Raw genomic sequence first — 6,096 nt, 5'->3', positions numbered from 1 at the left:
ATGATGCATTGTAGATTCAAATAGCCATATTTCTAGTATAACTAGAAGAGTCTTGTTGTGTAAACGAAATGAAGTTTATGTCATTACTATAACTATTTATAATTAGCACTGATAAAGTACACATTACTACAGACATTGTCAGAGAATAGCCCCATGGTCTGCATCCTATAAATTACTTCTTAATCTGACCAATTCAATTCTGGTCTCCTTCCTATTGGAAAGATGTTGTGAAATTTGACAGGGTTCAGAAAAGATTTACAAGGATGTTGCCAGGGTTGGAAGATTTGAGCTGATTTCCCTAGAGCGTTGGAGGCTGAGGGGTGACCTTATAGAGGTTTACAAAATTATGAGGGGCATGGATAGGGTAAATAAGCAAAGTCTTGGGATATCTGGTCGGCATGGACAGGTTGGAACGAAGGGTCTGTTTCCATGCTGTACATCTCTATGACTCTATGACTCAATTGCACATGACAGCAAGTTGTGCTTTCTGAATGTAATTAAATATTAACCCTTTAAAATCCTTTCAGGTAAATATATAAGATCTCCACGCAGATTATTTTAATTATGATTGTGTTGTTGTATGTTTGTTTATTGTTTTATATTTACTACAACTTCATTCCCCTCCAGTTTACAAATTCAAATGATCTGGAAGTCACCCTATTATTGATGAATACGTTCTTTTTAGATCTGGAAGAATGGCAGTCTTTTGGGTAGATAACTTGGACAATCTCTCTGATGGTCTGAAGTCTGCACTTCCCTCCTGAGCTGAACAGGATTTAATCTCTTGTATTTCAGACCACTTTTAGAATATCTCCACCCATCAAGCAGTTTTCTCCTTCATTCTATTTGTTATTGATATAAATTTAGTTAGAATATTTAGATTTTCTGCTATCTCATCTCTCTCGTCCTTGACTTTACAAATTCTAACAGTCTGGAGGATTTAATATTTACAATTCATTTTTTACATGAATAAAAAATGTTTTGAGGGGTATGGGCCAAGCACGGACAGGTGGGGCTAGTTTGGGAATATGGGACTGTTGGACAGAAGGGTCTGTTTCCACGCTTTATGACTCTTTGACTCTATTTACTGTTCTCTTCAGATCAGGAAAAATGGAAATTTGCTGTGTAAAAGATAGTTGATCTGAATTATCTTCCTGATAGTCTGAGATCTGTAGCTCTCTTTTGAACTGGAATGCTCTTATAATTCTTTTGTGAGGAACTCATTGTTGTATGTCTCTAGTTTAGTGGATCTCCCTTTTTCCTGTCTTTGCCATATCTGGAATCTTTGCACATTGTTTATCTCTCCTTAGAGGTAATTTCCTTGGATGTCTATACACCAAACCTTCAATTAGTGTCAGTGGAATGTTTTTCTTTCATTCCACATGTTTCTATGTGTTGAAGATTCTCTGCAGCAGTTGGATGATCATGTATACCAACACTAACATCCTTGAAACTTCTAACAGCACTGGCATTGAGGTCATGATCATCAGAAATCAACTTTGTTGGAAAGGCAAATGTTTAGGATGATTGAGTTCTGACTGTCAAAGCAAATCTTCCATGCCCGGCTCAAGGAAGGCAATCAAATGAGCGGAGGACAAAGGAAACATGTCAAAGGTTATCAGAAGGCGTCTCTCAAGAAATGCAACATCAATAATAATGCATGGGACCCTTCTCTCATTTATCTCTCCACCTTTCAGGCTCTCTGCCTGTATTCCTGATGAAGGGCTTTTGCCCGAAACGTGGATTTTCCTGCTCCTCGAATGCTGCCTGAACTGCTGTGCTTTTCCAGCACCACTCTACTCCAGAATCTGGTTTCCAGCATCTGCAGTCATTGTTTTTAACCTAATGCATGGGAAACCTTGTTCAAAAGAAACTGAGTTGGATGAAGGGACGCAATTATTTGAGAACACCCAACAGCCAAAGGAAATACAATAAAGGAAAAGGAAATGTCAAGGTCAAGGACCAACTCCACCTCTCAGAAACACCCGGCAAATGTATGATCCAAGATGTAATTCTAGGATCAGGCTCATCACACATACTGGGGCCCACAGAATCCATAACCAGTGACACAGAATTTCCGAGGTGGACAATCATACTCATTAGTCAGTGATTGCCGACAATGATGACGTGTTAGTAGTAGGTAAACTCACTACTTTGTCTTCCTCTTTTTGGTGCTCTCCTTCCTTCCCAGCCACTAATTATTGCTGAACCCAGTTTATTCACCCCCTCAATTCTGTTACCTGGAGTTTCGTTCTTGCTTGACCTAATATCCTTTCATTGTTGTTGGCGATTTCTTGTTAGAAGTTAGGAAGGTCAAATATTTTGTTTGAAATTTTCCCTTCCTAATCACTTCAGTCTCTAATGGTTGACTTGTATTTAGAGTGGATAATTGTTCACAGCGGTGTGTGGTAAATTGACTCAAATCAGCTTTGGGAGCAATCAAAAACATTTCAGACAAATCGTTATATTACAGCATTCCAGCTCATTTACAGTACTGAACAGATTTTTAAAATTTTAATGTAACTAATCTCAGAAGGCTGTTTCTTTGTTTTTCATTCATTCAAGGATGAGGGTATCACTGACCATGCTAGCATTTATTACTTATCCTTCATTGCCCAGAGGACATTTGAGAGTCAACCACACTGCTGTGGGTCTGGAGTCACATGTTGACCAGACCAGGTAAAAATGGCAGATTTCCTTCGCTAAATGACATGTGAAATAAATAGGTTTGCCTGACAGTCAGCAGCCATTTCATAGTCATCTCTTAATTCCAAATGGTTTTATTAAATTCAAGTTCCACCATTTGCCCTGGCAGGATTCAGACCTGGGTCCCCAGAACATTACCTGGGTGTCTGGATTAATAGTTTAGCAATAAAGCCACTTTGCCCTTTCATCTATCGTGCACTTAGGGAACCGCAAAATGTTTGACTGATTTTCTCTTGACTTTTGTTGCTTAAGCTTTTCTATTTTTGAATGGGATTGAGGTCAGAAGACAACTTCTACTCAGGAGAGAGAATTCTTGTTTGTGAAGTACATTATCTGGTATTCCCTAATACAGAAAATTCCTTGTAGCTTGCTGGACCGTGCAACTGAACCTCAGTCAGCAGTAAACAGTGACTTATCACCCAAGTGTGATCTGACAATACTGTGACACCTGCTCCCATGTCCAACATGAATAGATGAGATGCCCACGAATGTGAATGCCTGCTTGCCAAAATGTTTGGTTTAGATTGTTGATTTATTGTGTCTGACTGTGTCCATTTCAGCAAAGTCACCTCTTTTGTTAACATGAAAGCCTACGATATTAAAAGTTAGCACTGTTCATGCCTTTGTAGTTTCTTTCCTCCACATATTGACAAGGACTTTAACAGTCTAGTCCTTCCAGCTGCATTGATATATCAAATGTATCTTTGGGGTTTTGTATCTTATGAAATGAGTAGCTTCTGTAGATCTCCCCTGAGCATTTATGTGCTTGCTTCTGGACATTTGCTTCACTCACCCATCAGAATAGTTTTCTTTAAAGTTAGTTTTTCTTTGTATTGTAGTAAACCTAACCTTTAGCAATCTGGTCTCTTATGAACTCTAACTGTAAGAGTGACTAACTTAGAGCATGGATCAGTACTTGGGGCTACACTGTTGCGGCCGTAACTGAAACATGGGTTTCACAGGGACAGGAATGGTTGCTTGATGTTCCAGAGTTAAGAAAGACTAAAAAGAACAGGGAGGGTGGAAAAAGATGAGGGGGTGTAGCATTGCTAATCAGAGAGTGCATCACAGCTACAGAAACAAAGGTTGTTGAGGAAGGTTTGTCGACTGAGTCAGTATGGGTGGAAGTTAGGAACAGCAAGGGAACAGCCACTGCATTGGGGGTTTTCTACAGACCACTGAATAGCAGTAGCAGGAGAACTCATAGGTGGGCAGATTCTGGAAAAATAAAGATGTAGCAAGGTTGTTAAAATGGGTGATTTCGACTTGCCAATTTCAATTGGAACCTCCAAGTGCAGATGGTTTGGGTGGAACCGTTTTTGTCAGGTTTTTTCTGGTGGATTTCCTTACTCACTATGTAGACAGACTGACAAGGGGAGAGGCCATTTTGGATTTGGTACTCGGCAACGGGCCAGGACAGGTGTCAGATCACATGGTGGGAGAACACTTTAGTGAAAGTGATCACAACTGCCTCACATTTACCATAGCCTTGGAGAGGGAAAGGAGCAGTTACCGAAGGAAGATATTTAATTGGGGAAAAGGAAATTATGATACTATCAGACAGGACTTGGGAAGTACAGATTGGGAGCAATTGTTCCATAGAAAGGGCACAGCAGACATGTGGAGGCTATTTAAGGAGCAGTTATTGTGAGTGATGCACGAATTTGTTCCTCTGTGACAGGTAAGAAGGGGTAAGATTAAGGAACCTTGGATATTGAGAACAGAGGAGCATCTTATCAAAAGGAAGGAGGCAGCTTACGTAAGGTGGAGGAAGCAAGAATCTAGTACAGCTTCAGAGGATTACAGGCTCGCTAGAAAGGAGCTCAGAAGTGGACTGAGGAGAGCCAGGAGGGGACATGTAAAAGGCTTGGCAAAAAGCATTAGGGAGAGCCCAAAGGCATTTTACTCAAACGTGAGGAATAAGAGAATGAACAGGGAGAAGGTAGGGCCAATCAGGGATAGCGGAGGGAACTTCTGCGTGGAGTCTGAGCAGATGGGGGAAGCCCTAAATGAGTTTTTTGCTTTGGTTTGCAATAAGGAAAGGGACCTTGTTGTGAATGAGAACTTTGAGGAGTTGGGATATTGGCTTGACCAGATCAAGATTGATGAAGTTATGTGTTGGAAATTTTGGAAAACATTAAGATTGATAAGTCCCCAGGTCCAGACCAGATTTATTCTAGGCTGCTCTGGAAAGTGAAAAAAGGAGATTTCTAAGCCGTTGGCGAAGATCTTTGCCTCCTCCTTCTCCAGGGGAGTTGTACCAGAGGATTGGAAGGAGGTGAATGTTGTTCCTCTTTTAAAGAAGGGTAATAGGGAAATCCCTGGCAATTACAGACCAGTTAGTCTTTTGTCTGTGGTCAGCAAAGTTTTGGAAAGAATTCTGAGGGATAGGATATATGTCTATTTGGCAAAGCATAGCGTGATTAAAGGCAATCAGCATGGCTTTGTAAGGGGCAGGTCATGCCTCACAAATCTTATTGAGTTCTTTGAGGAGGTGACAAGACAAGTCGATGAAGGTTGAGCAGTGGATGCGGTGTATGTGGACTTCAGGAAGTACGGGATACAGGGAGATTTGGTTAGCTGGATTCAGAATTGTTTGGCTGACAGAAGACAGAGAGTGGTTGTAGATGGAAAGTATTCTGCTTGGAGATCAGTGTTGAGTGGGGTCCCACAGGGCTCTGTTCTGCGCTTTTTAGTTTTTACAAATGACTTGGATGAGGAGGTTGAGGGGTGGGTTAGTAAATTTGCAGATGACTCAAAGGTTGGAGGTGCCGTCAACAGTATCGAGGGCTATTGCAGGCTGCAGCATAACATAGACAGGATGCAGAGCTGTGCTGAGAAATGGCAGATGGAGTTCAACCTGGATAAATGCAAAGTGATGCATTTTGGAAGGTCGAACTCGAATGCTGAATATAGGATTAAAGACAGGATTCTTGGCAGTGTGGAGGAATAGAGGGATCTGTGCAAGTACATAGATCCCTCAAAGTTGCCACCCAAGTGGATAGGGCTGTTAAGAATATGGTGTTTTGGCTTTCCTTAACAGGGGTATCGAGTTTAAGAGCCACGAGATTTTGTCACAGCTCTACAAGTCCCTGCTGAGACCACACTTGGAATATTGTGTCCAGTTCTGGTCGACCTACTATAGGAAAGATACAGAGGCTTTGGAGAGGGTGCAAAGAAGGTTTACCAGGATGCTGCCTGGACTGGAGGGCTTGAAGAACATAGAACATAGACCATAGACCAATACAGCACAGAACAGGCCCTTCAGCCCACGATGTTGTGCCGAACATTTGTCCTAGCTTAAGCACCCATCCATGTACCTATCCAATTGCCACTTAAAGGTCACCAAAGATTCTGACTCTACCACTCCCACAGGCACCGCATTCCATG

This window comes from Chiloscyllium plagiosum, chromosome 7 (genome assembly GCF_004010195.1).
Source record: "Chiloscyllium plagiosum isolate BGI_BamShark_2017 chromosome 7, ASM401019v2, whole genome shotgun sequence".
NCBI classification, from domain to species: Eukaryota; Metazoa; Chordata; class Chondrichthyes; order Orectolobiformes; family Hemiscylliidae; genus Chiloscyllium; species Chiloscyllium plagiosum.
Note: the sequence above shows the minus strand (reverse complement) of the source record.